This window comes from Nicotiana attenuata, unplaced genomic scaffold (genome assembly GCF_001879085.1).
Source record: "Nicotiana attenuata strain UT unplaced genomic scaffold, NIATTr2, whole genome shotgun sequence".
NCBI classification, from domain to species: Eukaryota; Viridiplantae; Streptophyta; class Magnoliopsida; order Solanales; family Solanaceae; genus Nicotiana; species Nicotiana attenuata.
This window is the reverse complement of record NW_017670417.1, coordinates 237,465-247,292: the sequence shown is the minus strand read 5'-3', so window position 1 is coordinate 247,292 and position 9,828 is coordinate 237,465.

The following is a 9,828-nucleotide window of genomic DNA, read 5'->3' as shown; positions in this document are numbered from 1 at the left end:
AAATTCAATGGGACAGGTTTCCACTTTTTGTGCCCATAATCATACATGAATTTGATCATGGCAAGACATAGAAATTTTTACCACTTCAGGTGGTTATAATTTCTTACAAACTCCATTAGAGTTATAATCAAACTTTGTTGTCTTTGCTTGTATATAACATCAAATTATAGAATTTCAAGAATTTAAAAGAGAAAAATAAAGTAAAATACTTACCTTAAATCCAGAATTTAATCATGAAGGAAGTTCATGGAATAATTGACAATCATTATGCTCAATCCCAAAGCTTCTACTCAATTGGTTAGAGTCTCGTGCTGATAACGTGTTATAAAACAATAAATGAAGAACAAGAGTAATGCAGAGAAAAGTAGAGAGAGAATTCTTATTGATATTGGATGAATTACAATAGAATAGAACCCTCTATTTATAGGGAGAGAGTGACTTAGCCACCAAGTAATAAACCCTAGAATCTCTCTAAATATAGACATTCACCATAGAATTTTATTTATAACACTATATTATTAGTTAGACATTTGATTGTCATTTTTGTTTTCGGCATAAATTTTATACATGAGTTTTCTTGTAATTTCTATTATATTTTACTCTCAGTTTAATATATTAAGAAGAATTGCATTGAATCATACAAATGGCAAGAAAAGCCTTTTAAACTTGTGTACTTGTTTAGCTAATCATCTCCTACCTTTTATCCTATTTGTTTTTAAACGATTATTTTTTATATTTGATTTCTAAAATATGAATTTTGATATTTCATTTGCTTATCTCATATTTTAGTTTTCCTCGTTCTAAATTTTTTCTCTACCATTGCTCTTTATTTGATATAACTAACTATATAAAATTTATTTATTTTTTACATTAATAATTTTTACCACACAACAACAACAACAATAACAAACCCAGTTGGATCCCAACAAGTGGGATCTGGGGAAGATAGTCTGTACGCAGACCTTACTCCTGCCTAATGCAGGTAGAGAGGCTGTTTCCAATAGACCTTCGGCTCAGGAAGGGCAAGAAGAAGAAGAAGAGGAAAGCAAGCGAGGAAGAAAGATGGAAGATAAAAGAAAAAGGGAGAGATAAAGGATAACATAACATAATAAAAAAATATGAAGGGACATGCATACTACTAAGACTATCGGTGAACAACTATAGACTACCTACTAACCTTCTACCTTAATCCTCGGCCTCCACACTCTCCTATCAAGGGTCATGTCCTCAGTGAGCTGAAGCAGCGCCATGTCCTGCCTAATCACCTCTCCCCAGTACTTCTTAGGCCCACCTCGACCTCTTCTCAAACTCTCCATGGTCAACCTCTCACACCTCCTAACTGGAGCATCAATGCTTCTTCTCTTAACATGTCCGAACCATCTCAGCCTCGACTCCCGCATCTTATCCTCCACGAACTTTTAGTATTGGTAACTATATGTGGTAAAATTGGTTAGTAACAGTTGGACGAATGAAGAGGTGACACGTGGAGCTGAAGACATGTATGATGTGAATCAGCGTATAATCGATACCAGTTCCAAATATTTGATCGGTGTTGGATGAATCTCGGAGACAGAGTAGCCGATGACAAAGATTCAAACTATTGACATCGGGTATCATTCAATGAGCAGCCGTTATAGAGAATATCTGCATTTATAGCCAACCGTTATGCAGCCATCAGTGACGGTTTTATTCTCATTCAGGAGGAGCTTAAGTTGGGGATCTTGTCTCCCTAAATAGAGCTATAAATAGGAGAATTAGCGTTCATTGTAGACACAAAATATTATGTACACAAAAGTTATATTCTACTCTCAAATTATAGAATTACTTACTTTCTTTTATTCTTGAATATTGTACTTGCTCCTGTCACCGAGAGGCTTTGTTCATAACCAGACTTGTATTTTCTTTAATTTTATTTCATAATCTTATTTCTCTTCTTGTTTATTTCATACCTTTGGATCAAATTAATTTACGTGTCTATAAATCACGTTACAAATTTAATTGTACCATTTTACGGGGAAACAGTTTGGCATTCACCGTGAGGCATAGAAAGTTGTGTAATTATTTTGGTCCATTCATCTATTACTGACAAGTTTTGATTCTTTCCTTAGCAAAAGAAAAATCAGGTATGCCAGCTTATGATGTCAACAATGTCTACAATGTTGGAGCACACAATGAACGTGAAGATGTGTTCCAGCATGATGATTCAACCAGTGAAACTCGAAATGAAGGAGATGAAACAACTCCAATTCGTGAAGGTCAGTATCCTCGACATATGAGGGGTCTAAATCCTAATGAAGCGGATGATGAACACGTTATTGAAATGGTCAAAATCTTGAGAGAACAACAAAGAGCGATTATGGATCACCTCTAAAGACAAGATCAGGTGATGATAGAATTGAAGTAGGCATTATCGGGTGCTTCCAATAATGCTAATTGAAGGGCTCTGATTCCTCCCATCTCTTTCGCAAATCAAACGGATCAAAGAACCGATAACAACACTCCAAGGGAGGAGATCGGTTTCAACAAAGCAGGAGGTACCAGCAGTGAATCCGGGAACACAACTCAAATGACCCTTTCAAAATTGAGCGCATGAGATTCATGAGGAAAATAAATGAAAGAATGGACCAATACGCTAAAGAGTTCCATGCTCGGATGCATCAGATCCCGGGAGCGCCGCCGGTGTTAAAAGGATCGGATTCCAAAAAGTATACTCAGTTGTTTAAACGAAGTGCGGCTCCATTGCTGATCCCAAAGAGGTTTAAGATACCAGATATACCAAAATATGATGGGACTTCGGATCCACAGGAACACATCACGGCCTACACTACAGCAGTAAAGGGAAATGACCTGGCCCAGAACGAGATCGAAGATGTCTTGTTGAAGAAGTTTGGCGAAGCCCTAACGAAGGGTGACTTAACTTGGTATGCGCTCTTACCTGAGCATTCTATTGATTATTTTGAAATGCTTGCAGATTCGTTTATCAAAGCTCATGTTGGATCAAGAAAGGTCCAGGTAAGGAAGGCGGATATATTCAAAATATCTCAAGGAGAATCCAAACTGTTACGAGAGTTCATGATACGATTTCAGAAGGAAAGTATATTGTTACCACCGGTACTGGATGAGTGGGCAGTGAAGGAATTTACAAAGGCTCTCAACCCATTAAGTTCTGATGCCTCTCGGAAACTGAAGGAAAGTTTGCTAGAATTTCAGGCAACCATATGGGTGGATGTTCACAATCGCTACGAGTCAAAGATCAGGATAGAAGATGATCAATTGGGTTCTGCGGTATCTTTCAAAGGACGGAATCGTGATTGGAATCAAGATAAGTTCAAAAATAATTTTGATGCATATTGGAGGTCCCCTAGAAGACGTTTTCAACCTTACGAGAGGGCCGATGGGGTGTGGAAATAAAGGTTTCCAGTCTTCGGATAGGCTCGCCTCCGATAGAAGGGCGGATCGCGGTCAAAGTTGTAGATCGTTGTAGGAGAAAGAAACATCGGGGTCCCAAGATTCCACATATCCCAGATTATCCGACTACAATTTTAACATCAGCTTGGTAGAATTGGTGTCCGCAATGAGGAATATTAAATAAGCTAGATTTTCGAAACCAATTCGATCGGATCCTAGCCAAAGGGGTCCTAATCTATGGTGTGATTTCCATGGAACTCATGGCTATAAGACTGGGGACTGTCGACATCTTCATGAAGAGATAGCAACGTTAATGAAGAATGGTCACCTCAGAGAGTTTTTAAGTGACCGCACCAAGAACAACTATGGGAGAAACCGGGATGTTGCAGAACCATCAAAGCCAGCTGCAGGGTCACCTCAGATAACGAGAACATGATCTTCGATGGAGACGAAGTAAATGAGGTGACATTTCGACAACAAAGAAGACAAAGATATCGCTGACTCATGGCAAGAGGATCCAAGAGGTCTCAGAAGATGACATCACCTTCACAGGAGAAGATATTGATGGACTTCTTCTACCCCACAATGATGTTTTGGTAATATCTCTTAATGTTTTAGATTTTAAAATTAAACATGTGTTGGCTGATCCAGGAAGTTTCGCTAACGTCATATAATGGAGAAATTTTGAGCAAGCAAAGCTGATTGGAAGGCCACAAAGCTTTTGGCCGAGTTCAACTTAACGAGGGTAACAACCCAGGGAATATTTTGCTGCCCGCACATGCCGAAGGAGTAACAAAGACTGCCCTGTTCTAAGTGGTTGATGGAGACATGGGATATAATGTAATCCTTGGAAGACCTTGGATACATGAAATGAAGGTTGTACCTTCAACATACCATAAACTGTTAAAATTTCTGATACCAGAAGGGATCAAGCAGATCAGAGGAGATCAACCGGCTGCAAGGGAGATGAACATAGTAACTGTTTCCAATAGCAAGGGCAAAAAAATGAGAAAATAGCAATTACAGGAACCGGTGCCTTCTTCCATCTCGATTGAAGATGATAAAGACGAGGAGTCATCGAAATTATATCAGGTACCGAAAGAGATAGATGCGACCAAATCAACAGCAGAAGAGCTCGAACAAGTAGCCTTGTTCGAAAAATTCTTGAAAAGAAAATTCCACTTAAGAACGGGGTTAAGTCCCGAACTAAGGTTAAAAATTATGGATTTTCTTAAATCTAACGTGGATTGTTTTGCATGGTCGCATTCAGATATGACAGGTATTCCATTAGAGGTGGCAGTCCACAAGCTAATTCTAGATCCTAACTTCCCTCCGGTAAGGCAGAAGAAACGATCGATAGCAGAGGTCAGAAACAGGGTTGTTAAGGAAGAGTAACCCGGTTGCTTAATATAGGCTCAATTCGAGAGGTAAATTACCCTGATTGGCTAGCTAAAGTAGTGGTAGTAACTAAAAAGAATAATAAATTTAGAATGTGTGTAGATTATAAAGATTTAAATAAGGCATGCCCTAAAGACTCTTTCCCGCTGCCAAACATTGATCAAATGAGTTATGCTATGGCCGGACATGAGTTAATGAGTTTTCTTGATGCTTATCCCGGGTATAATCAAATTAGGATGGACCCGGAAGATCAAGAGAAGACTTCTTTCATCACAAATTTTGGCAAATATTGCTGTAGTGTGATGCCTTTTGGGCTTAAAAATACCGGAGCCACTTATCATAGGCTTATTAATAAATATTTGAAAAACAGATAGGTAAGACAATGGAAGTTTATATTGACGACATGTTATTTAAGTCTCTTAATGCAGGAAATCATCTGAAACATCTCCAAGAGACATTTGACATTATAAGAAAATACAACATGAAGCTCAATCTGGAGAAGTGCGCTTTCGGAGTTGGTTCCGGTAAATTTTTGGGGTTTCTGGTATCTCAAAGAGGAATCCGAGTAAACCCCGACAAAATCAAAGCCATCGAGGATATTCCAGACCAGTTAACAAGTGTGAAAGAAGTACAGAGGTTGACCGGTATATTGACGGCTCTAAGTAGGTTCATCTCATTCCGTCACTTTTTTCACTTTTGAAAAAGAAGACGATTTCGTGTGGACTCCAGAATGCCAACAGGAACCGAAAGATCTGAAAAGGTACCCGTCTAGCCCTCTATTGTTGTCAAAATAGGAATAAGGTCAACAACTTTTGATCTATCTGGCGTTCTCGAAAGTAGCGGTAAGTGTTGTTTTGATCCGAGAAGAAGAAGGTACTCAATTTCTCATTTATTATGTTAGTAAAATATTATCAAGATAGAAGACACGATATATGCACCTTGAAAAGTTGGCCTTAGCTCTCGTAGTTGCCTCTCTAAAGCTTAGGCTTTATTTTCAATGTCATCCAATAGCCGTTGTGACAACCTTTCCTCTAAGGAATGTCCTTCATAAGCCTGAGTTGTCGGGTTGTTTGACTAAATGGGCAGTCGAAGTTAGTGAATTCGACATTGAATACAAGCTCGGGACTACAATCAAGTCACAAGTTTTGGCTGACCTCGTGGTCGATTTTAGTCCGGGATTAGTGCTTTTAGCTGCTAAAGAAGCGGTGCTGGTATCGAGAATGGTATCAGGATTTTAGACCTTGTTTACGGATGGGGCTTCCAATGTAAAAGGGCCCGGTCTTGGGGTAGTATTAGTTACTCCTTCGGGGGAAACCTTGAGACAGGCTATTAGAACTGTACCATTAACTAACAATGAAGCCAGTACGAGGCTTTGGTTGCAGTACTTGAACTAGCTCGGGGTCTAGGCTCCGAGGTTATTGAAATAAAGTGCGACTCCCAGAAGGTGGTGAACCAAATATACAGAATTTTTGACACCAAGGAAGAGCGCATGCAATAATACTTGAACAAGGTTCAAGTATTACTTTCTTGGTTCAAGGAGTGGTCAATCATCCATACTCCAAGGGAGAAAAATATGGAGGCAGATACATTGGCTAATTTGGGTTCATCTCCGGAAATGAAAGGGTTTGATATTGGTGCAGTAGTTCAATTGCTACATTCGGTGATGGATATGGACGGCTACTATGAGGTTAACTCAACCAACTTAATTTGGGATTGGAGAAATGAGTATCGAATATCTAAAGCATTTGAAAATTGCCTGAAGACCCGAAAGCATCCCGAGCATTACAGACCAAGTCGGCTCGTTATTGTCTTATTAACGGACAATTATATAGGAGGTCGTTCCAAGGAACCGTGGCTCGATGTTTAGGGGTGTAAGAGGCTCACTATGTAATGATATAACTTCATGAAAGAGTGTGCATGAACCATTCCGGTGCAGATTCGTTGGTTCTCAAGTTAATAAGAGTTGGCTACTATTGGCCTCGGATAGAGCAAGACGCAAAGGCATTTGTACAAAAGTGTGATAAATGTCAATGCGATGCACATTTAATGCATCAACCGACGGAACTTGTGCATTCGGGTGTCACTGTGGCTATTCATGAAATGGGGGATGGACATAGTCGGTCTGTGACCATAAGGACCCGGTAAGGTAAAATTTATTTTGGTTTGAACTGATTATTTTACTAAATGGGTTAAAGCAGGTGCTTAACAAAAAATTAGAGAATGAGAAGTGATCGATTCTATATGGGATCACATCATCTGCCTTTTTGGAATACCAAAAAAAAATTGCTTGTAACAATGGGCCACTGTTTATAGATTCCAAAGTCACAAAGTTTTTGGAAGGAAGATCAAACAAATTACATCTTCAACATACCACCCGAGTGCTGATGGACAGGCGGAGTCAACCAATAAGGTAATTATCCAAAACCTTAAAAAAAGTTAGAAGATGCTAAAGGCAAGTGGCCAGATAAGCTACCGAGTGTGTTGTGGGCATATCGGACCACGGCGAAGTAGAGCATCGGTGAAACACCCTTCTCACTCGTGTACAGATCAGAGGATTTGATCCCGATGGAAGTGGGGGAACCGACCTTAAGGTTTTCCCGAGCAAACAAAGAGACAAACAATGAGACATTGCTGGTTAAACTAGATTTGCTAGAAGAGCACCGGAATCTAGCATATGTGAGGATGGTGGCACAAAAGCAAAAGATAGAAAGGTGTTACAACCGCAGAATAAATCTCCGATATTTCAAAGTTAGGGATTTGGTTCTGAGAAAAGTTACTCCAAATACTCGGGAAGTTAACGCCGAGAAACTGGGGCCAACATGGGAATGACCTTATCGGGTTTCAGCTTTAACCGGTAAAGGTTCATATGAATTGAAAAATCAAGATGGAGTTAAATTACTCACCTCAAAAGGTATTACTGTTGAAGATCCTTGCTGATACTGAAAGTATATGTTGAACTTTTGACCAGTTTTTATCCCAATTAGATTTTTCTGGCGAGGTTTTTAATGAGGCGGCAATGTAAAGCATACTACGAAGGAAGGGTCATCGAAAAATGCAAGACTTCCAGTGTTCGAGTTCTCATACTTAGCATCCAAACACTGGGGGAAAGTAATACACGACAAGGCACTAGAAGTTTTACGAAGATCGAGGACTGTTAAAACTGGGATCAATATCTTATCAGGACTGGGGACTGTATGATCAGTCCAGTAGAAATAAGTTGTACAAGTTAGCCACATGTACTGGAAGTTTTATTTACTTAAGCAAATGAATGTTTATGTAAATGTACTTTTGAAGATTAAGAGAATAAATTAAGGTTCTTTCATTTTATCTTATTTCTTGTCCGAATGATAAGTTAATTTATTTTATCGTTTGAAAGCTAGTTAAAACTTCAAATGCTTGTGCCGGAATGATCATGAGACGTCCTCTTAAAGAGAATCGTAAATATAAGGTCCCTCTCTTATGAAACCCTCATAGTCAAACGGTAGATTTTGAACGTGTTTATGTGCGGAATCAAAAGCTATCGAATATGAAAAGATTCTCGAAACTTTGTCAACTAAATAAAAGAGAATAATTTTTACACAACACTTAGGAAAAGAGTTTATTTTATTAATTAAAATGCCAAACTCAGTAAAGAAGTTTTGTCATAATTACGAAAAGTAAAGAAAAATATATGCATTAGTTCTTGTTGCCAGAACCCGAAGGAAGAGAGGAGTCTTCGTTTTCTTTATTGGGAGAAAGACGTTCCACTTTCGGTTCGAGGCCTTTATTTTCTTCAGTTTCTCCTTCATTCCCCGATGCTCAGAGTTAGTATTTGAAGATTCATAAGCAACGGGCCGAGCAGGGAGGTTCTCGCGAGCAGTTATCTCCAGCTCTCGGGCCTTGGCAATGCATTCATCGATTATAGCAATGCCTTCTTTGGCCTCCTCCAAAGTCTTCCTCTTTGTATGGTATACGGCATAGGTTTTCTAGAAGAGAATAGAATCTTCTTCGTCTTGGAGTCTAGCACGGAATTTTTCAATAAATGGAATTTTTTTATTTCACAAATGGGCATGCTTGATCATATATCTATATACGGATAGCTAGATCAACCAGTGGATTCGCACCTGAGATCTTTCTACAGATAGTGGGGGTATCCGCCCCTATGGCCATGTTCTATTCAGAGGAATAAAATAAAAATAGTCTTTAGGAGAGATGGCTGAGGGGTTGATAGCCCCGATCTTGAAAATCGGTATAGTTTTAACAAATGGGTGTATGTGCTCCATTCCATAGATGAGAGACCCGCTGACCTTCTAGTGGTTTTTGTTAGTAAAAGACTACAGTTTCAAGAACTTAGAGAGTTCGAGAATAGGGATCTTCGAATCCGTGAGAAAAAGCATTCATGCTATTCTCTTTTTCAACAAATACTTACTTCACATCCTGCCTTGGCCGAAAATGCCGCCTACACCCCCCAAGGAAGAATGTGAGGTAAGTATTTGTTGAAAAAGAGAATTCGCTTCGCGCGTGGGAAGGCAACAAAGTTCAGTTCATGAGACTGCAGCGCAGCAGAGTGGAGTCACTACTAGCTAGTATTGAAAGAAAAGAAGGCCTAACTTCGCTTTGTGCGCTAAGAGCTTTCATTCCTGTAGGATAGGAAGAATGGAAGATTGGAACTTTTCATTTTCGGCTTTCATAATGCTGATTTTGGAATCAAGCTCAACATTAGTGGTCGAGTGAAGTTGATTCTGCTCCATGACCATTTTGAGTCTTTCTTCTACTTTTGCTCTCCTCTCCTCGGCAACGTTAGCTTCCTCGATTTTGGAGCGTAAGCTAGCCTCCAAGTTATTAACTTGTTCCATAAAGGCAGACTCACGTTCAGCAGCAATAGTCACAGTATCATAAAGTTCAGCCCACTTAGCCTTTGCATCCTTTAGATCTTCATATAATTGAGCGGCCTCTTGGTTGTAGGCCATTTTATCTTGCTTGGACTACTGCAACCGAGCCTCAATCTAAGCAATTTTTTCTTCCAGCACTGGGAGGCACTCG